The sequence below is a fragment of the Triturus cristatus genome, chromosome 5_1 (genome assembly GCF_964204655.1).
Source record: "Triturus cristatus chromosome 5_1, aTriCri1.1, whole genome shotgun sequence".
NCBI lineage: Eukaryota > Metazoa > Chordata > Amphibia > Caudata > Salamandridae > Triturus > Triturus cristatus.
The window spans coordinates 118,695,923-118,719,491 of record NC_140587.1 but is presented as its reverse complement, the minus strand read 5'-3'; the positions used below and the strand labels follow the sequence as shown (position 1 = coordinate 118,719,491).

Sequence of the window (23,569 nt, the reverse complement as noted above, 5' to 3'; positions counted from 1 at the left end):
ATGATCATAAGCACTCTCTATGTTAAGCAACATGTTTCAGCTCCTGTTCTACTTAGCCAAAGGGTACAGAGCTATCATCAGTACTATGAAGAAGTGTTTCCATGCCCCAGGAACAGTCTATTTCTATTTATGTCTCAATTTCAGAAAATTAAATGACAAGCAAGACAGAGAACATGAATACATACAACCTGTCCTTAAAATACAGTGTTTACCTTTATTTAGTGCAGAATTCCTCACTTGGCTCCCGTCAACGGGGAGGTGAACATACTCTGACCAAGTAGATTGAGAAGGGGCATGTGTGACAGGACCATGCCCCACACTCCTCCATGTTCAGATAATTCTGTCTTCGTCCCTGCAGCATATATAAGGACTGTGGCACTGATAGGACAGCAGTGTTCAACGGGTAGTGAGAGACAATTGCTCACAGGACAAAATTGAATGGAACCTAACACAGATTGTCTCTGGATGCTGCAAATATTTTATATTACAGATTGGGCATTGCTGATTTTTTTTTTCATGGAGATGCACACTTATTTAAGCTTTTAATTATGCAATCATTTGGAATAAAAAATTAAACCTAGCTTAAAGTATTGGAAGCATAGAAGATTCTGTATTCTGGTTAGAATGATTTATTCTCTGATAAACATGGCATATTATACTGTATTTTTTATGGGTGATGACTGTCAGGATAGCATTGACTTCACTAGCACCTAGCACCTGTTTGATCTGTTCTTCATATCCAGAACTTGGGACCTCATCTTGCCTTCTGCCACATGTATGGCCACCTCTGAAGCTCCGTCTCACTCAAGCACCACAGCCTACTTCCTTTTTCCTGTCCATACCATCATTTGCATGGACTTCATGACTCTGGGAGGAACATAGATGTCCTTGATCTCATCACATAGGCATCCAATTCTCCACACGTGCATGGTTTGATTGTTGGTGTCAAAAATATATCCATTGAGAGACTCTCTATCTTGGGCGAATATGTTTAGTGAGACTTTACCTAGCTCTGTCCATATTGTGGTTTGAGCCAGCTGATTTACTGAATACCTAGGGTCTTCTACTTTATAATTTACCTTATGAGATCCATAATTCAAAGGTACAGAACTCCTTCAACCCGTAGTGCCACAATATCTAAACTGACTGCTCAGGAACTTTTGATGACTATTACTTTCAGACTTTGGACTTACATAATCCTCTCCCGCAAAGAGATGAGGAAATTCAAACCTGGCTCAAGTATCCTGTGAAACCCACTTTTGTGCTCTACTACTCAGAATTTCAGTTTCAAGACAATCAAAATGAAAGCGTTCATATGCATGTTGGAAGCCCATCTCAGTTGGGCTACAGGGGTCCATTCTTCAAGAAACCTGTGCTTGGATCTGCTGAGCAGGGTGGCCTGCACCCCGCACTTGGCAGCCCTCACTCAGCACAGTGTCAGTGTGTGTTACTGACATACATGTTAAGTAAGTGCTGGGGAAAGAGAAAGGGGTTTCAGCAACACTCTACTTTCTGGCAGACTACTCATTCAGTGTCTTGGCAGCATGGACGGTCAAGCAGCACTGCAGGTCTTGTGGAACAGATTATCAGGTTGGTAAAGATTGGGATACTCTTTAATGGTGAAAATGAACAGAAAGGTCACAGGTCCAGAGGGATGGGAACATTGAGTCAGGAGGAAGGCATATTAACAATGGGATGCTTCTCAGGGTGAATGTGTGGAACTAGTTTATGTCTTAGCCATGTTTTGCATTAGGTGGAAAAGATTGGATACCATCCAAAAGTTGTGATAGCACTGTTTGAATTTCATTGACAAAGCTCGGCAAAGTTGAAACTGGACAATGGTTGCAAATTGAGCCCAAGCATTTTCAAGCTTTCTGACCTACGGTTCTTAAAAAGGGTCCACATTGACTCAGGGAGTCCACAAGTGTGAAGCTGTGCGTTTGTTTAGTGGAAACACTCAGGAGAACCAATAAGTTAGCAAAAAACTTGTCAAACATTCAAATTATAATTGCCTTCTCTTTTCTTAAGTATTACTGTTGTATTTTTAATTTATTTTGCTCTCATAGTTAGAGTGTGTTATAAAATAAAAATGTATCCAAATTGACTATTTGTTTATTTAGAATTTACTTCATTTTCCCACTTTTGTTTCCTCTGATCTATATTTAATCTTTATGAATGTTATTTACTTTTTTACTTTCCTTTTTTAGAGTAACTCCACAAACTACCTATTCATTCTCAGAGATAAAAGTGTGCAAGTAAATGCATTAGGAAGCAAATAGTAGGGGCGAGTAGACTCGGAATTGCTGCACTGCGTTGCATGAATGGGAGAGTAAAATAACCCCATGTCTATTTAGATATGGTGCTTTTTTCCTCTCTGCCTGAGATTATGCACATTAGGCTCCCCTTGATGTTGTGTAAGGGATTGTGTGTGATGTCAAGCTTTAGTTTTTAATTTAAAGGTTAACCTTTCAGAACAAAATACTATGCATAGACATAGTTTAATGCTTCCCACTTTGCATGTGTGCTGTACAGTGCAAAACATATGCAAAGTTCAATAAGTTTGGAGAAATCGAAAAAAGCCTCCAAGTTAAGGTCATCCTTAAATAGGCGTTAGGTTTTGTTGAAAGCCCTGTCTACAAATGTAAGGAGACAGGGCTCTCTTTCCCAAAACATCGGTGGTTGCTTGGGAATGTGCATGTGCCACCTTGACGCAAAGCAACATAAAGCAATGCTACTTTGCATTATTTTAGGGCTGCATTCCGGCACAAATGAAGTTTTGACCTGCAAAGTAAATCACAAATCAGCAGTGACTGCTCGCTTGTGTCACTTTTCAGACGCAAACTCAGTTATGTTATATTATGTTATGTTAAGGTATGTTATGTTATGTTATAAGGAACATCTATATTGTGCGTTCACCATAGGTTTCATGGCTCTGGGAACATTAACAACAGGGCTGAGATATGGTTTAATCATAGGCTCGTCTAAAGAACTATCTGGCACATGCATCAACGTCGGCTTTTGCGATTCCTTAATTGCGATTATTAAGGAATCGCAATTAAGGAATTGCAAAAGCCTATGCATGTAGGAATCGCTATAAAAATAGCGATTCCTACACATTCCTTATTTGCGACTCGCAAATTGCGAGTCGCAATTAAGGAATGCCGTACCATTCATTCCTATGGGCCTCCAGGCCCATAGGAATGAATTGGAGATTGCATGAGCAATTTGCGAGTACCAGTAGGTTTCTCAGTTTAGTAGTAGTAAAGTTGGGAGTCCTAACTTTAGAACTCCTAAACTGAGAAAAATCCTAATTTTAAGACTTTCGGTATTCACAGAAGGCATTTAGGAGTCCTAAAGTTAGAACTCCTAACTTCTGTGAATACCGAAGTGAGTAAGTGTCTTCTGTGAATACCAAAATGACTATCTTGCAAACAATTGCAAGATGTCCTTAATAACCATGTTCCTCCTTTCTATAAGACCATTTAGATATTCCTTACATTCCCCTGATGTAAATTGTACCCTATTGTCCATTACTCTTCTATCTGGAACTCCCTCGCTGTCAAACAACCTATTGAATAAAGCTATTACCTTTGCACTGGTATCACAATGAACAAACTTGATGTCAGGCAATCTGGAAAAGTAATCGACAACATCAATATGAGTGAACCAATAAAATCCTCCACAACTTAGCCCAAGGCTTGTCCGTGTCCTAATCCACAGGTCTCAGTTCAATGATCCGGGACGTGTCACTAATGGCACATGTCATTCAGTGCCTCACAGAGTTTTCCATGCACCTGTCTAACCCAGGCCACCATTACCTCCCTAACCCTCAGATTTTTTGCCTTCATGCACATGGGCTCGGTATCAAACCCTATGACACATATTAGACAGAACCTTCCAAGAGATCAGACCAACATAGCAAACCATCAATCACTGATAACGTCACAGAAATTTGGAGGTACAGTCTAACATCTCCATTGAAGTTCCTAGGTCCTGGTCAACATTTGATCACATACTCCATAACCTTTCCCACAACCTCATCCTCACTCAACGAAGCTAGCCCTATCAACTCTGAAATGGAATTCCTCCTAGCAGCGGATACCTAACAAACCAATACACTTGACTCCTCCTCTGTGTTCTTGACAAAAACAAAAGGTTGAATAGCTGGTAAACATGATAAACAATCAGCAGTGTTTATCTCTATCCTTGGGATATACTCCATCTGATAACAATACTCTTCCAATCTGAATTGCATTTTGCAGTTCTACAGATAGCCCTTCCAGGCCTCTTAGTAGTGAACAAAACACGTAGGAGTTTGTGATATACCCTTATCACAAATTGGGTACCCACAAATAGCTTTTGAAATGATAAACTCACCACCAAAAGCAAGGGCCTCCTGTTCAACCACCAAACATTTGAATTCTGTCCCTTTCAAATTTTAGCCACAACCTTCTTGACTGCAATAAAACAGCACCTAAGCTTTTTTGACTTGAGTCTGTCATATGTCTTGGGTATCAAATGGTTTAAGAGAAATCACAATAGCTATCTCCAGTCTGAGCTTTATGAATTCTTCTTCCATTTCCTTCCCCCACACAAATTATTTATTTTTGTTCAACAAATTGTGCATGTTAAGTGTGCTTTCCGCACACTTTGGAACAAATCAGACTAAAAATTCTAGCACTCCCAGAAAACATCTTAATCAGTCGAAACTCAGAAATAGCTTTGACTAAGTATTCTTACAAATCATAACTAAGATAATCCACACAGGCAATCTAGAATTTGCATTTTTTGGCCTTCAAAGTTTTGTTATGTTATGTGTATTCATAAAGCGCATTATCAGACACAAGGATATACTGGTGCTGAGTAGGTCTGTGCACCTAGCCCTGACAATCTGAGGTTGGTTAATTGAAAAGTCAGGGCTTCAGCTTCTTGGGGAATTCAAGAAGAGAGGAGGAGGCTCTGATATGGAGCGAGAGGACTCTGTACTTTAGGAGCAACATAAGAGCATGCCTGTCCTCATGATCTCGTTCTGTGCATGTGTGAGATGTGTGTGAGTAGGAGAGCTGCAGAGTGGAGGTGACTGGATGGTTGGTGGAAGGAGATTAGACTGTTAAGGAAAGTTGGGAGTAGATTGTGTAGTGCTTTGACTGTGAATGTGAGGAGTTTGGAATGAGTGGGTTTGTGTATTGGAAGGGTACAATGGCTGAACAAAAGACCTGGAGGTGAGGAAACTCTTTAACAGACATGCCACCAAATCATCAGAATCAGCAAGATTACCCCAAGGGGCTCAGCGAGCCGGAATGGCAGTCCATTGAGCCCCTAAAGTAGACATCAATTATTTCTTCTGAAAATCACTGCCAAAAATTGAAGATTATAGTTTAAAGGACAGTCTAGAGGGAAAGGTCAGGTGGGCACACCTTTCTGAAAACTGACTCAGTGGCAACCATAAGATAGTGAAGCTCTCTAAGGTGTGGTGTGATGCTCCCTTTCCTGCTGCTGCGGGCCCCGTGGCCCCTCCCCTTGCCTATTCCTGCTCTCGCCTCCCAAATGCTCTCCCTCCCTGACCCCTACTTAATGGCAGTCGCTGTAAAGGTGCGTTAAAGGTAAGCCAGTCTGTGCCTGTTCTTGATCTGACCGCAACCAGTGCCAGGGACCCTGGTCCTCCGACCCCGACCCCCCACCTCGACGACTCAGAAACCCTCCACACACTCCACCCAGGAACAAACAACAACTGCCAGCCGTTGATGCCAAACACTACCCAAGGCCAGTTCTCCTTCACCCACCCACCTCCCGACTCCTACTTCTACCACCAACCCACCAGATTCCATGAGCCCACACCCCTGAGCTGTATCCTCCTCAGTGTACACTCCCTAAACAGACACACAGTAGAAATCTGAGACCTCCTCAACACCCTCTCACCCGATGTCGCCTTCCTCACTGAGACATAGACCAACGCAATCTCCGGACCCGACATTGCAACTGCCATCCTCAATGGGTGCAAGAGCCAGAAGAAAGACCACCCCAACCAACCTGGAGGTGGACTCTACATCGTACACAAATACTCCCTCCAACTCACAACGGCAAGCTCGAACGAATGCTCCCCCCCCCCATGGAATACCTCCACTTCCAGATCCAGATCAATCCCAGAATGACTCTATGCGTAACTCTGGCCTATAGACTTCTTGGACCTCGTGCACTGTTCACCACTACCATCACAGACCTCATCGTGCCCCACACCCTCGCCTCCTTGGACTGCACACTTCTCGGAGATCTGAATTTCCACCTCAACAACCTCAGCGACCCCAACTCCACCAGCCTACTGTACAACTTTGACAACATCAGACAGAAGCAGGTCATCATCGTCCACACCCACAAGGCAGGACAGACCCTTGACTTCATACTCGCAGGATGAAACAACATTCGCTTCAGCCACACCACGCAACCCCTCTGGACAGACCACCACTGAGTCACTTCTCCTTCTCGAAACCCACTGCACACAAACCTACACCACGCCCCTCATGCAGAAACTGGAGCAAGATCACAGAAGAACACCTCAACTCTGCAGCCAACAAACTTTACAGATGGCTCACCGACTGCGCAAACATGCTCATCCCCCCCATCAAGATTTAATTGTTGATCAAGATCCCTCAGTTCATGGCCAGGATGAACTGGTTATGTGTTGGCCCTAGGTCTCAAGGTTACCAGGCGGAGGGCCAGAGAGAAGTGTCTTTTCCAAATATGAGCATTTGCATTTTTTCTAAGTTGTGTTTTAATCATTTAGTTTGCATCCAGTTTGTGACCTTGGGCATACAGCTGATAACATTTGCTTCAGTGTTTGAGGTGTCTTCTGCTGGGTATTGCTGGCATAAGAGACAATGTTGAGCGCATTAACTCGGTTGACACCTTCTGTGTTTTAGGCCTTGATATCACACCAAGCAGGCTATGCTCTGATATGTGTTTTACCCACAAGGTGTAGTTTTGTGATGATAGTCTGCAAATATCTTTGTATTGAAGGGCATTACCAGAACATATGCATTAAAGTGGCCTCCGTGGCATTCTATCCCAGACATAGATACTACATGTTAGGATGGCATGAAGGTTCTTTATGGGGGCATGGTTTTAAATGATACAAACATGCACTTGAGGTTTTTTTTGTGATTTATAAATATCAGTCAAGAGACTTGGTTGCGGTTAACAAATTTCAAATTGTTCAATCACAGAACAAACAAGATGAATCAATATAGGTCAAGTGTTTATTCACAAATAGAAAAACCCAAGACTGTTGAAGGTAGAACAATAATTAATAAAAAAATTATAATAATTTGAGCTCCATCAATGGAGAAATATCTGAGGCAGGAAAATTAAAGTGTAAAGTGAAGAGGTAGGAAAACGTAGGTTGGTAGAAGAAAATAAGAATAGTGTTCAAGAAAGGGGTGTGAGTAAAAAGAGAAGAACTGGGTAACAAAGACAAGAGAATACAAAATAGTGGAAGCATCCCAAGGGAAAACAACATTTACCAGGCAGTCACTATCAAATGTTATATTTATAATTATATGTATATTTATATTTATTAGGTCACAAATCATCCCAGAGGGGATCTCTTGGTGCAGAAGCCGTCAGATACAGGTCACAATTCCGTAAGAATGATGAAAAAGCAAAAAAACATGTTTTCAGGAGTTTCTTAAGTTAAATCTTAGCAAGAATGAAGAGGCAAGGGTAGCTGATTTCAGTGTTTAGGAGCTAAAAAGGAAAAGGAGCAGCCACCATATCTGGCAGTACAGATACGTTTGGTGTGTAGCAATAGTAGCACACTGGATCTGAGCTTGCGTACAAGGATATATGGCTTCAGTGGTCCCTTCCCATGCAGTGATGTAATGATTAAAAACAGAACTTTAAAGAGCCTAGGATTGTATGGGAAGCCAATGAAGGGAACAAAATAAATATTCAGGTAGAGATCGCAGAGGAAGATTACAGACGAGGTCCGCTGTTGTGTTCTGTACCACCTGCAGTCTGGAAAATAGGCCTTCATTCTTTGTGACTACAAGGGAATTACCTTAGACGAGGTAGCTCACTATCAATGCCTGGACTAGGTTTTTCCTGGCATGCAGAGGAGCCCAGTGAAAAGCTTTCCTAATCATGCGCATTAGGTCAAACAGTTTTCAGAGATAGTTTTAACATGCTCGCTCATAGAGAGATTATTGTCTAGAAAGACACCCACAGTTTTTACCAGTTTTTTAGGCAACGGGGACAAACCAGGTTCGGATGGCCACCAGTCAGTAGACCAGACTGAGTGAGCTTTCTCAAAAAGTAAGACTTCCTTCTTACTAGCGCTGAATTGAAGGAAATTAGTTTTCATCTAGGATGCAATTTTTTTTCACATCAAATTTTATTGATTTTCAAGGTACCATATGGGCAAGGCCCAGTGAGCATCAAAGCATGTAAAGATACAAAATACACTAGCAAGGCACCGTATAACATCCCTAATGATATCTTCAGAACTGCAGACCCAAACCCCCACCCCCAACCACGCACCATACATCACTTAACTAACATTATACAAACATAGTGTGATCTTGCTTCTTCACCTCTGCACAACCCCATTAACCTATATTGGTGAATTGCTCGCAACCAGCCTATCAATTGGATCTCAGGGAGCCACTGACTCCAGAAGTGACAAGTCTATGCCACGGTACGTGGCCTGTCTGGCCCAAATCTTTTTGTGTTTTTGCGGACATCCCGAGCCTGAAATACTGCCACTTCAGTGGACAGGCACCTATCCATTGCTTTCTTCCAGGGGCCTATACTGGGTGAGAGTTAGGCCTGGGCGGTAAATTCCGTTCCGCTCGCGGAATTTGCGTAATTTCGCGTTCCGCGGAGAACGTGAAATTGCTAAAAAGTCTGCTTTCCGCGATTTCGCGAAAGTTTTGCTTGTTCGCGATCTCAAAATGCGTGTTCGCGAGATATTTCTCCCCGACACGCAAACAGCAATTGTGAACAGGAAAAAAGCATCGCGAACAAGCAATTCCGCGTGTTCGCGGAATTTCTGCGTGTTCGCGGAGATTTTTTACCGTTTCGCGGAGATTTGCGTAACGCAATTTGGCAAATTCCGCCCACCCCTAGTGAGAGTGTCGCCTTCCAATGTTGAGCAATGTCGCGCTTAGCTAGTTCAAGCCCTAGAAACAATAAATGCCTTTTATATCTGTTCCTCCCAATGTCCTGTGTAGGAATATAAATCGAGGGTCTGCAGGAATGCACCATGCCAGCACTTGCCCCAAGCAGGACCTTATGCCCGACCAGAAATGTTGCAGTGCCGCACAAGTCCACACAGTGTGGAGGAAAGACCCCTCATCCGAATAACATCGGAGACACACTGAATAGCCTCCATCCTGTATAGGCGCAGACATGTAAAGTAAATCCTATGGAGATATTTGAACTGGATCAGTCGATATCGGGTGGAGACTGCAGAGTACCGAGGGCTAACCAGTGCCTCTGCCCAGTCATCATCTGTCAGTGTGGGCAAATCTGCTTCCCATGCCACCCGGGTCTGGGGTATAGTGGTTGTGGAATGTGTGATCAGTGTGTGATAGATTAGACAAATCTTGTGGGCACCGAGGTCCCCCATGAGCAACCAGCCCTCCAACGGGTGGAACTCCGGGATCCCAGTGAGGCCCTGTATCAGAGGGGATATAACGTGTCTGAGTTACAAATATCTGTGGAATTGCGTTTTATGGAGGCCGAAATCAGCCTGTAGCTGCTGAAAGGATTTGAATGTGGACCCCCGCATTACATCTTCCCAACACAGAAATCCCAATGTCATCCCACCTACGGAAGCCCGCCAGAGCCGTGAGTGGCCTAAGGTGTGTGCAGTGTCAAAGGGGCGTAGCACTGGTGAGTTTGCTCCACCAACCCATCTGTCGGACCGCTCGCCTCCAGATCTGAATGGCCATCCCACATGCTGGGCGGAGTTCCGTCAGAGACGAGGAGCTATGCAAAAAGTCGAGTAATGGGGTTTCGGCCATGAAGAGTCATTCCACAGCGTCAGCTGGGTCCGATTGTGAGCAGTACCACCAGTCATTTATCACAAAGAGATGCGATGTCCGGTCATACGCCTGTACATCTGCCGCCGTTTTCCCACTGCAATAGATAGATTGGATACAGGTCGCAAGCGCCACCCGAACTGCTTCGCCCCCCCCCGAGAAATCTATTGAGTAATGCATTAATTTGACGAAACCAGAATGGGGGGATTGGAAAGGGGTAATTTTGCAGCCTATAGAGCAGGCGAGGCAAAGACACAATTTTAAAGATGGCCGATCTACCATATAACGAAAGAGGGAGTTGTGACCATACCGTTTTGTCATCTCGAACTGTAGGCAGTAACGGCGCAATATTCCGTGACCATGCTTCAGTTGGGCACCGTGTAATAACCACCCCAAGGTATGGGAAGCCTGACTCAGCAATCACCAACTGCGAGGCCCAAGCTTTGGACCACTGGTCACCGCAGATCGGAAATAATATGGATTTGGATGGGTTAGCGCAGAGGCCGGAGGTCTACCCGAAGACCCTCAGAATCTGCAGCACCCAGGGCCCAGAGACCCATGGATCCAACATAAAAAACAGGGTGTCATCAGCATAAAGCGCAATCCTATCTGAGCATTCCGGAGATCAATCCAAACCCCGTAGGCTAGAGTCTAGACGGACCCACGCTGCCAGGGGCTCAATAGCCAGTGCGAACAGCAGTGGGGAGAGCAGACAACCCAGAATATGCTGCTCCGAGGTGTCATGAATCACCTCGAGCAAATGAGGTCCCAGAGACTCCAGATGAGGCCTCAGGAAGTCACATGGGAACCCGTTCGGGCCCGGTGCACGGCCAGGGTGGATGTTGGAGAGGTCCGACCGCAATTCCTCCAACAAAATAGGCTGCTCCAGGGCATCACGCCGCTCGTCCGATAGGTGGCAGGGAGGGATATCCACTAAAAAGGCATCTATGAGGGATTCGGAAATGACCTCCCGTTTTCCATACAACGCCGCATAAAAATCAGCGAAGTCCTGAACAACCACCTCAGGGGATGTACAGGCAACCCCTGCGGGGGACCGCAGAAGAGGTACCTGCGTCTGGGCTACCCTAGCCTGTCAGAGTTTATGAAGCATTTGACTAGACTTATCGCCCCACTGGTAAATCCTATGCTGGGTGGCCAGTCAGGCCTCTTCGGCGCAGTCTATGTGGGCTTGATGGAGCATTCGTTGCGCGTGCAGCAGATTCCGGTGGACCACGGGGTCTGAGTCTCCCACCACGAGGGATTGGAGTTTCTTCCTGCCTACTCTCCAGGTCAAGTACCTGGGCAAGGCAGCAACGCTTTTCCCTGGTGCAATAGCTTATATCTGCACCCCGAAGTGTGGGCTTAAACGCTTCCCATAATATAACTGGGGACTGGCATGTGCCGACATTCTATCTGAAGTAATCGGTGATTGCCTGACTAATCATCTCCCTGTATGCCTCATCACGGAGCAGCCAGGGGGACATGTGCCACCTATAGGGGGCCTTGTTAGTTAGCAGTCGTAATTTAAGCTGGATCGGCAAGTGGTCGACAGGCCACGGGGCAGAATGGATGCATGTGCCACCCTGTGCATAAAGCTATGTGGAAGGAATAAATAATCAAGACATGAGAGAGTGGGTTGAACCGATGACGCATATGAGAATCCAGCGTCGGCCGCGTGTAAGGCCCACCACATGTCCACCCATCCCAGAGTATGTGCGAGTACATTCACTTTGGATGTAGTGGGGGGGTGTATCTGGTTGTCGGGCTCGCCACCTATCTAATGGACCCATAATATCATTCCAATCGCCCCCCCCCCACACCATAAGGCCACCCAGAAGGTCCCCCAAAGCTGCGTAATTGTATCTACAAATGTCTGACCAAGAGGCAGAGGGGCATTTACGCTACCCAGTGTGATGTGTTTGCCGGCCAAGGTAACCAAGACCGCTGTGTATCGGCCCCCTGAATCCAACCAATGTTGTGTACCCTGGAGGGGCACCCTTCTGTGAATGAGTATGGCTGTACCTTGTGCCCCCATGTGAAGCTAAAGTGATATACTGTGGAGTAACCGTAACGGGCAAGGTATGGGGCCTTCGTGCCCAGGAGATGTGTTTCCTGGAGCAATAGAACATCTGCTGCATACCGCTTTGCCTGGTGGAGCACTGCCCCTCGTTTAACGTTACTAAGCAAGCCTCGCACATTCCAGGCAAGAACATTAAGCTCCCCGGAGGTGTGTTACCTGTTGTGTGAGCCATCCCTAGGTGTCCAACAAGGCAACTGCAACTGAGGCGTGCAAGGTGAAGCAATGTGACTTGTTAATGGTGCGGAAACATTCAATGAAGAAAAAAACAACTGAGAAACTGTTCCTCGTCCCCCCGCCCCCAACCCCCATACTCCCTGTAACACGGAGTATCTGTTGCGGTAGAAACCCACCCCAGGCCCCCAACAGGATGACCCTAGCAGTCCCTCCAATGGGTTCCCCCCACCCAACTTATCCAACATCACCCAAAACATTCAGGGCAAGCTATGTTCAGATCCCTCCAGGGCCTGTAGAAATACCCCCATCATTTTGGCCCAATCAAATTAGTGTGTGGCCACCGCCTGTAGGCAAAACCCGCCCCAGGAAGGGAACATAGGGAAAACAAGGCAATGAGTCCCAATGCAGTTCAGTCTCCAGAGCCCGTCAGCTCTGGGGCACACCAATTGGAGCAGGATCGATGACGCTGGGATGTTGCACCTCTGCCCTGTCGACCACTCTAATGCGAGCCCTGGGAGGAATCAGAGTCCACCGGAGGCGGTGTGTGAGGTTTAAGAATATGTCTCTCGTCAGTCCACGCAGAGACTTCCTCCGGTGTATCGAAGAAAAATGTTTTTGCATTGAACATCACCTTCATCCGGGCCAGAGATTTAGTTCACGTAGCCTTCTCTTGGCAGCAACAAAAGACTGACGCTGTTGCTGCACCAACTTGTTGTAATTAGGGAAAACCATGATGGGGTGTGAGTCGAAGACCAATTTATCTTTATGGAGCCTGGCATATCGAAGTACTGCGTCCCGATCCGCATAATTAAGGAGTCGGGCAATCACTGGCCTTGGGCGTTCCCCTGGTGGCGGTTTCTTAGCCGGAGCACAGTGAGCCCTCTCAACCACAAAACAGGAGGACATGGCTTCCTGGGGCAACAGTGTCTTTAGCCAGTCTGATATGAACTTGTCCATGGAACTCCCCTCACAGCCCTCTGGAAAGCCCACCAGGTGCAGATTGTTGTGGTCGGGCCGCCCCTCTGCATCTTCGACCCGTGCCGCTAGATCCTGTGATTGCTTGGTCAATTTGTCCACTTTTTGCTGTAGTCCCGTGACGGAGTCCTCGACAGTGGAGACCCTGGTCTCCGCTTCTGTGATACGGTCGACCACTTTTCACAGATCTTGGCGAAGGAAAGACACTTCTGTGCCCACGGCTCCGATCTGGGTCTCGAGGGCTGTCCGCGATTGTGTGATAGCATCCAGCAACTTCGCCGCATCTGATGATAATCATTCCGTGGACTCCTCCACTGGAAGGTTAGCAGAGGTGGTAAAGCGGTCCATAGTATCCTGCGTGGGGGCCACCACACCCTCTTTATCCCTGCCCATGGTGACCGGGAACAACCTGGCAGTCGATATAGTAGTCACCTGCGAGCGGCAGCAAACACAAACAAGGGGCAGCCCGGGTCAGACTCCAACACAGGGCGGCGTCGCAGCTCAAAACGCCCACTGTAGACGGTTTCGTAGGGGCTCACCAGCTGCAGCGCTTTCTATATGGAGGATCCTTCGCAGGAGCAGCCAAGCACTATGTGGTAGTTCCAGATAGGGACGGAGTCACAGCCCAGTGCCACACCAGGGCGCCAGGACCGGGCAGTTTCATGAGCCGGGGCCTCTTCTCAGGTCAAAGCCATGACAAATTAAAAAATAAAAATAAATTGCCAGTTCCCGGGCACCCCTCACCTGAGTCAAGTGGGCACCGGGCTCCCCGTAGTGCCAGTGATGGGTTCTGCGGTGGTGCCGCACCGTCTCATCAGTGCCTCCAATCGGGTAATGCCAGCAGATCTCCCTGGAGGGCCTGTCACCAGGCTGAAGGTCCGCCGCACTCGTGCGGACACCCCGATGGCAGGACCCACTCGCGCCCCGCCCCGGGGTCGCAGGAGCCACGCAAGGCCACACCGGACTGCGATGCAGGACATGGGGGAGGGGCGCCGGCTATGGCGGCGCTGTGGGAACTCCCGGCTCTTCATCTCCCACTGATCGTCCCGCGGGGCTGCACTGCCACGACGACACCGCTCCGCTTCAGATTCCGATAGAGGCAGGAATGGCAGCCGCCTCTCTGACCACAGGGCCCTGCGCAGCCACAACCCCAAGTGTCCTGCCTTTCCCCTCGTGTGCGTCGGTGGCCGTCAAAACACGACTGCCGGGTCACGACAGGCACCGCAACCAGGCACCCTTCCAAGTCAGGCTCGGGGTTGAGGATCGTGTAGGATTAAGGTCCTTAGAGGGAATGAACTAAGGAGCTGAACGGACACGCATCCGTCATGTTTGGCTCCCCGGCCACACCCCCATGATGCAATTTTTATCATACCGTTTTTAAATTTGATTTTGGTAAGTTCCAGATTAGTATCTATGGTGATGAAAATATATCATCAGCGCATGAAATTGTATCAAAACCACATGACCTGATAAGCCTGGCCAAGGGAAACATATATATATTAAAAAGAGTAGGGCTCAAAATCGATCTCAGTGGCACCCCATTATCTAAGACCATGGCTTTAGAATGATAGGGATCCATTTATACTATGTGAGTTCACTTTGATAAAACTTTTTTCGCCCATTTCAGAGCTTTACCTCTGACATCAATCTCCTAAAATATCTGAATTACAATTCGGTGGGAAATGGTATCTTATGCAGATGATAGATCAAGAAGAATCAGCATTGCCGAATTCCCCTGATCTAAGGCAAATCTTATTTTGTCTGTAGCCTCCATTAACGCTGACTCCGTGCTCTAAGCCTGACTGGGAGAGATCTCACAAGGAGTTGGATTCTAAAAAAGACACCAATGACTCTGTAACTTTGGCAACGAAAGAGAGTAGTGATATATGCCTATAATTTTGCATTTCTGTAGGATCAGCCATAGTTTTTTTTAAGAATGGGTCTGATCAATGCAGTTTTACATTTAGATGGAAGAGTTGCCAGCTTAAACAAAATAATGCATGGGTCTGTAATGGGGGCAAGAAGTATTGGAGACAGAGTGGCAATAATGTGGGGGGGATGGGATTCAATTTGGATCTAGATTTGATGTTATTTAGCTGATTCAATACCTGATATGGGGTAGCAGAGTTAAAAACTACAATGTGGTGAACTGGGTGTTACCTAGGTTAGATTGGTAAATAATATAGAGCTTTAGTTGAAAATGTAATGCAAGATAATCACAGAGCATCTGAGATGCATGGATGGTAGAACTATAGATAATCGGCTTGGTGAATTCATTTGAAATTTTATAAAGCTCTTTTGAAGAATTCTTTGCAGAGTTTATTCTGTCAACAATGTGGGTTCTTCTTGCAGTATTGGTGTTTTTTAGATATTTTCTTAAAGCAGATGTATAAATGAGTTTATCCTCATCTGATTTAGACTTTCTCCTTTTGCGCTCATGTTTTCTACGTATGGATTCTTCCTTCTTTAGAGATTCAGTGTACCAAGGAGTGAGAATATTTTTTATTTTCATTTTACTCAGTTTCAGGGGGCAATAGAATCTAGGGCCAGCATAAATGAGTCCTCAAAAACCTTTAAAGCGAGATCCATATCTTTATATTCCCTCAAAGGAGCGGGGATAAAAACAGGGCAGAAAGAAAAAGGAACTACATTCCTCCAAGGTCTGATAGATTTGAAAACATTGGAATAGACAATACAAGGTTTCTGAAGTACCAAATGAAGATTTAGAGAGAAGTGGCCAGTCCACAACTCAACAACTGTGGGATCAACCACTAAGTCTGGGGCATTGGTAAATACTACATCCAGAGCATGTCCAGTGATATAGGTGGGACCTACTACCTTTTGATGAAGACCAGGGGATTCCAAACCTGCAAGAAGACAGATAGAATCAGGATCAGACCGATTGTCCACATGATAATTAAAATCTCCTAAGAGCAGGCAATTATCTGATGTAAGGATATATCCATTCCATGAGCTTGAAGCTAAAATCTTTCTTTCGCCAGGAGGGAGATAGACCAAAGCCCCCTTCCAGATTACATTTGTTGTCGTTTCTAGCTGGAAGACAATCATCTCCAACCAAGTAGTGGAACAGGAGTCTAAGAATGTAATCTTTATAGGGCTGTGTGCAGCAATGGCCACCCCACCCCCAATTCTCAATTGCCTGTCAAGTCTACTTAAATTATAATCATCAAGGAATGACACTGCAATAGATGGAGAGGCAGTAGAGTGAAGTGATATTTCAGTAATAAACCATAGATCTGGTTTGGTGGTGTCTAAAAGATCCCAGAGCTCCGAAGCAAGCTTCAGAATGGAGAGTGCATTAAGCTACAAGCTGTGTAACTGAGAGGAGGTACACCTAAGGATATCAAGAGAGATACTATATTACCTGTTGAAGGGCTATGCCCCACGGTATTGAAAAATAAAAATTTGGTCTGGGAAGGAGAGGGAGTACAAGTAAAATTGCAAATACTGAAGTGCCATGGACCTTCCTGATCCAATGATGGTAACGCCCCTAATCCGAAGGTACTATAATTTTGATTCCTTATCTTTATAAGATCAGATAAGTGGGACATAGTCTTACCCTGTAAAAAATAGCCTTTCTGACAGCGTCCAGGCACGGACAGGCGCAGATGGGCTTGCCTTTGGTGTGCCAGCAGCACGCCTGCTGCATGCATTTGCAGTGCATCCGTGTGAGGTCTACTATTATATAACTAAAGTAAGTCCGGGTAGGAGACGCATGTAAGAGCACTAGACTGCCCGAGATGGTGGCAGCCGACTATCTAATGATTAGGCTGTCTGGTAACTGCGCCCTCCTCTCAAACAACTCAGGCCACAGCAGTACAGAGAGTAGCATCGTAAAGGTAATGAGGTAGGCAGATTTTCTCTATAAAAAAGCCTTTTTGAAGCCACTGGCATCATCAGTGCCAAATTGGGTGAAATAATAAAAAATAAAGTCCCTCTTTTAATGTAGTTCTAAAACAACATTATAATAAGAGTGCTATCTTTAAAATGAACGGTGTAAAAGCATAACCTGCATTCGCTGCACTTACCATTACTATGCCCCACTGAAAAAAAGCTTTCCTTTAAAGTAGCTGGTGTAGAGCAGGATACCAGAAGTGAAAACAATGTCATACAAGACTTTAGGAGTAACCAGTATATGAGGAAGCCAGGGACTGGGCTAAGGTGAGTTCCAATAAGTGGAGATCACACCAAGTAAAAGAGAAGTTCAATAGCAACACCTCAACTGCAAGAGCAACAAGTCAACTGTAATTCAGAGTTCAATACCTTACCAACATGTATATCTAGTAATTTTAAGAACAAAGGATTTCTAGAACAAAGAAGAGAGGCAAGGGATTATAGGACTCAACATCCTTTTAATATAAATCGCACCTAAAGGACATCACTTAGTGTTGCTTAAAAAACCGTCACACACCCTAATGGTGTCTCGGGTCTCAGCCTAGTCATCCTGTCCCTAGCCAGCAGGAACCATATTGCAGGGATCATGTAGAATAATTTCTCCTGCTGGGTTCTATGCTAAAAAAAACTAGAAAACACCTAAGGTATCCCTTTTATTGGTGGTGTTTCTGGTATGATTAAAAATAAATTATAGGGAGTCTGAGGAAGTAATGATCATAAGCACTCTCTATGTTAAGCAACATGTTTCAGCTCCTGTTCTACTTAGCCAAAGGGTACAGAGCTTTCATCAGTACTATGAAGAAGTGTTTCCATGCCCCAGGAACAGTCTATTTCTATTTATGTCTCAATTTCAGAAAATTAAATGACAAGCAAGACAGAGAACATGAATACATACAACCTGTCCTTAAAATACAGTGTTTACCTTTATTTAGTGCAGAATTCCTCACTTGGCTCCCGTCAACGGGGAGGTGAACATACTCTGACCAAGTAGATTGAGAAGGGGCATGTGTGACAGGGCCATGCCCCACACTCCTCCATGTTCAGATAATTCTGTCTTCGTCCCTGCAGCATATATAAGGACTGTGGCACTGATAGGTCAGCAGTGTTCAACTGGTAGTGAGAGACAATTGCTCACAGGACAAAATTGAATGGAACCTAACACAGATTGTCTCTGGATGCTGCAAATATTTTATATTACAGATTGGGCATTGCTGATTTTTTTTTTCATGGAGATGCACACTTATTTAAGCTTTTAATTATGCAATCATTTGGAATAAAAAATTAAACCTAGCTTAAAGTATTGGAAGCATAGAAGATTCTGTATTCTGGTTAGAATGATTTATTCTCTGATAAACATGGCATATTATACTGTATTTTTTATGGGTGATGACTGTCAGGATAGCATTGACTTCACTAGCACCTAGCACCTGTTTGATCTGTTCTTCATATCCAGAACTTGGGACCTCATCTTGCCTTCTGCCACATTTATGGCCACCTCTGAAGCTCCGTCTCACTCAAGCACCACAGCCTACTTCCTTTTTCCTGTCCATACCATCATTTGCATGGACTTCATGACTCTGGGAGGAACATAGATGTCCTTGATCTCATCACATAGGCATCCAATTCTCCACACGTGCATGGTTTGATTGTTGGTGTCAAAAATATATCCATTGAGAGACTCTCTATCTTGGGCGAATATGTTTAGTGAGACTTTACCTAGCTCTGTCCATATTGTGGTTTGAGCCAGCTGATTTACTGAATACCTAGGGTCTTCTACTTTATAATTTACCTTATGAGATCCATAATTCAAAGGTACAGAACTCCTTCAACCCGTAGTGCCACAATATCTAAACTGACTGCTCAGGAACTTTTGATGACTATTACTTTCAGACTTTGGACTTACATAATCCTCTCCCGCAAAGAGATGAGGAAATTCAAACCTGGCTCAAGTATCCTGTGAAACCCACTTTTGTGCTCTACTACTCAGAATTTCAGTTTCAAGACAATCAAAATGAAAGCGTTCATATGCATGTTGGAAGCCCATCTCAGTTGGGCTACAGGGGTCCATTCTTCAAGAAACCTGTGCTTGGATCTGCTGAGCAGGGTGGCCTGCACCCCGCACTTGGCAGCCCTCAGCACAGTGTCAGTGTGTGTTACTGACATGCATGTTAAGTAAGTGCTGGGGAAAGAGAAAGGGGTTTCAGCAACACTCTACTTTCTGGCAGACTACTCATTCAGTGTCTTGGCAGCATGGACGGTCAAGCAGCACTGCAGGTCTTGTGGAACAGATTATCAGGTTTATAAAGATTGGGATACTCTTTAATGGTGAAAATGAACAGAAAGGTCACAGGTCCAGAGGGATGGGAAAATTGAGTCAGGAGGAAGGCATATTAACAATGGGATGCTTCTCAGGGTGAATGTGTGGAACTAGTTTATGTCTTAGCCATGTTTTGCATTAGGTGGAAAAGATTGGATACCATCCAAAAGTTGTGATAGCACTGTTTGAATTTCATTGACAAAGCTCGGCAAAGTTGAAACTGGACAATGGTTGCAAATTGAGCCCAAGCATTTTCAAGCTTTCTGACCTACGGTTCTTGAAAAGGGTCCACATTGACTCAGGGAGTCCACAAGTGTGAAGCTGTGCGTTTGTTTAGTGGAAACACTCAGGAGAACCAATAAGTTAGCACAAAACTTGTCAAACATTCAAATTATAATTGCCTTCTCTTTTCTTAAGTATTACTGTTGTATTTTTAATTTATTTTGCTCTCATAGTTAGAGTGTGTTATAAAATAAAAATGTATCCAAATTGACTATTTGTTTATTTAGAATTTACTTCATTTTCCCACTTTTGTTTCCTCTGATCTATATTTAATCTTTATGAATGTTATTTACTTTTTTACTTTCCTTTTTTAGAGTAACTCCACAAACTACCTATTCATTCTCAGAGATAAAAGTGTGCAAGTAAATGCATTAGGAAGCAAATAGTAGGGGCGAGTAGACTCGGAATTGCTGCACTGCGTTGCATGAATGGGAGAGTAAAACAACCCCATGTCTACTTAGATATGGTGCTTTTTTCCTCTCTGCCTGAGATTATGCACATTAGGCTCCCCTTGATGTTGTGTAAGGGATTGTGTGTGATGTCAAGCTTTAGTTTTTAATTAAAAGGTTAACCTTTCAGAACAAAATACTATGCATAGACATAGTTTAATGCTTCCCACTTTGCATGTGTGCTGTACAGTGCAAAACATATGCAAAGTTCAATAAGTTTGGAGAAATCGAAAAAAGCCTCCAAGTTAAGGTCATCCTTAAATAGGCGTTAGGTTTTGTTGAAAGCCCTGTCTACAAATGTAAGGAGACAGGGCTCTCTTTCCCAAAACATCGGTGGTTGCTTGGGAATGTGCATGTGCCACCTTGACGCAAAGCAACATAAAGCAATGCTACTTTGCATTATTTTAGGGCTGCATTCCGGCACAAATGAAGTTTTGACCTGCAAAGTAAATCACAAATCAGCAGTGACTGCTCGCTTGTGTCACTTTTCAGACGCAAACTCAGTTATGTTATATTATGTTATGTTAAGGTATGTTATGTTATGTTATAAGGAACATCTATATTGTGCGTTCACCATAGGTTTCATGGCTCTGGGAACATTAACAACAGGGCTGAGATATGGTTTAATCATAGGCTCGTCTAAAGAACTATCTGGCACATGCATCAACGTCGGCTTTTGCGATTCCTTAATTGCGATTATTAAGGAATCGCAATTAAGGAATTGCAAAAGCCTATGCATGTAGGAATCGCTATAAAAATAGCGATTCCTACACATTCCTTATTTGCGACTTGCAAATTGCGAGTCGCAATTAAGGAATGCCGTACCATTCATTCCTATGGGCCTCCAGGCCCTTAGGAATGAATTGGAGATTGCATGAGCAATTTGCGAGTACCAGTAGGTTTCTCAGTTTAGTAGTAGTAAAGTTGGGAGTCCTAACTTTAGAACTCCTAAACTGAGAAAAATCCTAATTTTAAGACTTTCGGTATTCACAGAAGGCATTTAGGAGTCCTAAAGTTAGAACTCCTAACTTCTGTGAATACCGAAGTGAGTAAGTGTCTTCTGTGAATACCAAAATGAGTAAGTGCCTTCTGTGAATACAAAAATGGTAGTAAGTTTAGGATTTTGTCTTAAGTTAGTTCTGTGAATCGCGCCCTTTGTGTTTCCAATTTATAATATTTAAAAACAGTGCAACATTTAAAAGTGAAAATTGCTAGTAAATATGCCCCGAGGTGTTGAAATAATATCCTCAGAGATGGTATACCACAACCAATATGAGAGAGACGGGTCCCGGCCGCTTCACTCGCCTCCACCTCCTCCCATGCTGTGCACTAATTTTCTGGTTCCAGCTGTCGGCGGATGAGCTCTGAGCTACACAGCGGAGAATCAACTGTTGCACATGGATCTAGGGGGCAGGCTGAGGCTCTAAGTGAAGCTGAAAGACCTTACTTGGCAGTACCAGGGGCCTGATATAATCGTCGGTCTTTCCAATGGCTAATCTTTTCTCCGCTTCTCCATGTTTGCTGTGTTTAACAGTCCAAAATACTGCTTTGGCCTAAATCCTGATCCATTAGAAAACAGTCTTACAACAAGGGTACAGACGACTCAGTATCACAGTCACAGGACCCCAGCTTTGGAGTCCCAAGCTATTTTTTAACCACAAATCACTGTTTATGATTGTGTTGGTTCAACTGAGCTCGACCAACACTGCAACCCTAGGATGTAAGTGTGAGGATGTACCAAAGCTCCATTAGGTAGGCTTGAGAAGTATTCCCATGGGTCCCCACAACCTTGTCCCCCAGCCGATATCAAAATTTTCTTCCCTCAATCAATCAGGTGTTTGTTAAGCGCGACTACTCACCCGTAAGGGTCTAAAGGCGGGGGGTGAGGGGGGTCGCAGGTTCTAGTCCATTAAGGAGGGGGTTTGTCGAAGAGCCAGGTTTTGAGGTTTCTTGCGAAGATGGGGAGCGATGTTGTCTGTCGGAGGTGGAGCGGAAGGTCGTTCCAGGCTCTGACCACATGGAAAGAGAAGGAGTGGCCTCCCGATCTGGTCTTTCTGGTGTGGGGACCACGGCATAGGAGAACTGGGCTGATTGTAGGGTCCTTTGGGGTGCGTGGAATTTGAGTCGGCTGTTCAGGTATGCTGGTCCGGTGTCGTGGAGGGCCTTGTGAGTGTGGGTTAGCATCTTGAAGGTTACTCTAGCTTCGATGGGGAGCCAGTGGACTGTGCACAGATGCTGGGAGATGTGGCATTGTCTTGGCAGGTTGAGGACTAGTCTTGCGGTGGCGTTTTGGATGTTCTGTAGTTTGGGGGTGAGTTTTTTTTTTATTCCAGCATAGAATGCGTTGCCGTAGTCGAGCGTGCTGGTGACCAGGGCGTGATTGATGGTCTTTCTGTGTTTGAGGGGGATCCATTTGAAGGTATTACGTAGGAGACTGAGTTGATCTGGCGGTCCATTTTGAGCTCTGAGTCCAGGATGATTCCCAGGTTGCGTGCCGCTGAGAGGTCGAGGAGGATGAGGGCTGCTGTTTCTCCTTTGTCTAGTAAGGTGCGGATGTCTTCTGTTGCGGTGAGGAGGGGGGTTTCCGTACTGTGTTTTTTTCTGAAGCCGGATTGGGAGGAGTCGAGGATGTTGTGCTCTTCGATGAATGTGGCGAGTTGGCTGTCGATGGCTTTCTTGGTGACTTTCGCTGGGAACGGGAGCAGGGAGATGGGTCTGTAATTTTTTAGGTCGGTGGGGTCCGCTGAGGGTTTCTTCAGGAGGGGTTTGATCTCGGCATGTTTCCAGTCATCGGGGAATGAGGCGGTTGCCATGGATTGGTTGATGGTGTGGCAGAGCATGGGTGCAATGGTGTCGGCCGCTCTGTTGAAAATGTGGTGGGGGCAGGGGTCCGTGGGGACCCCGGAGTCCCTAAAAAAGCTCCCAAACAGGCAGGAATTGTCCTAATAATCTCCCAAATCCACATACACAGAGGGGCACCATAGCTCCTAAGAACAAAACCCGATTGGAAGAATCACCTCCCATAGCACTTAAGGGTCAGAGAAGTGAAGAGACAGAAGATGGGGCGAAGTCGGAGTGGAAGTACAACCGGTGATAAGATTTCCCCCAGCCTCTTGCCCATATGTGATCATCCTTGCTGGCGTTCCTGGCCTAAGGAAGAGTCAAAATTAGTTATGTGAGCAGTTATTTAACAAGACTGTGAACCGGTAGGGCCGCTACAGAAGAGTTCCACCTAGATTGTCCAATAACATCTTGATGTTAAGGCGGGTGGGGTGGATCGGCCCTAGGAAGTTAGATATACAAGTAGATTGCATTATTGTTAATTTTAATACTCATCATT

General features: G+C 45.1%; 2 pseudogenes; both read right to left on the bottom strand.

Moving 5' to 3' along the window:
* Positions 1-582: 582 nt before the first annotated feature.
* Positions 583-5,986, bottom strand: LOC146830343 (stomatin-like protein 2, mitochondrial; annotated as a pseudogene).
* Positions 5,987-18,473: 12,487 nt separating this feature from the next.
* Positions 18,474-19,344, bottom strand: LOC146830342 (stomatin-like protein 2, mitochondrial pseudogene; annotated as a pseudogene).
* Positions 19,345-23,569: the final 4,225 nt, after the last annotated feature.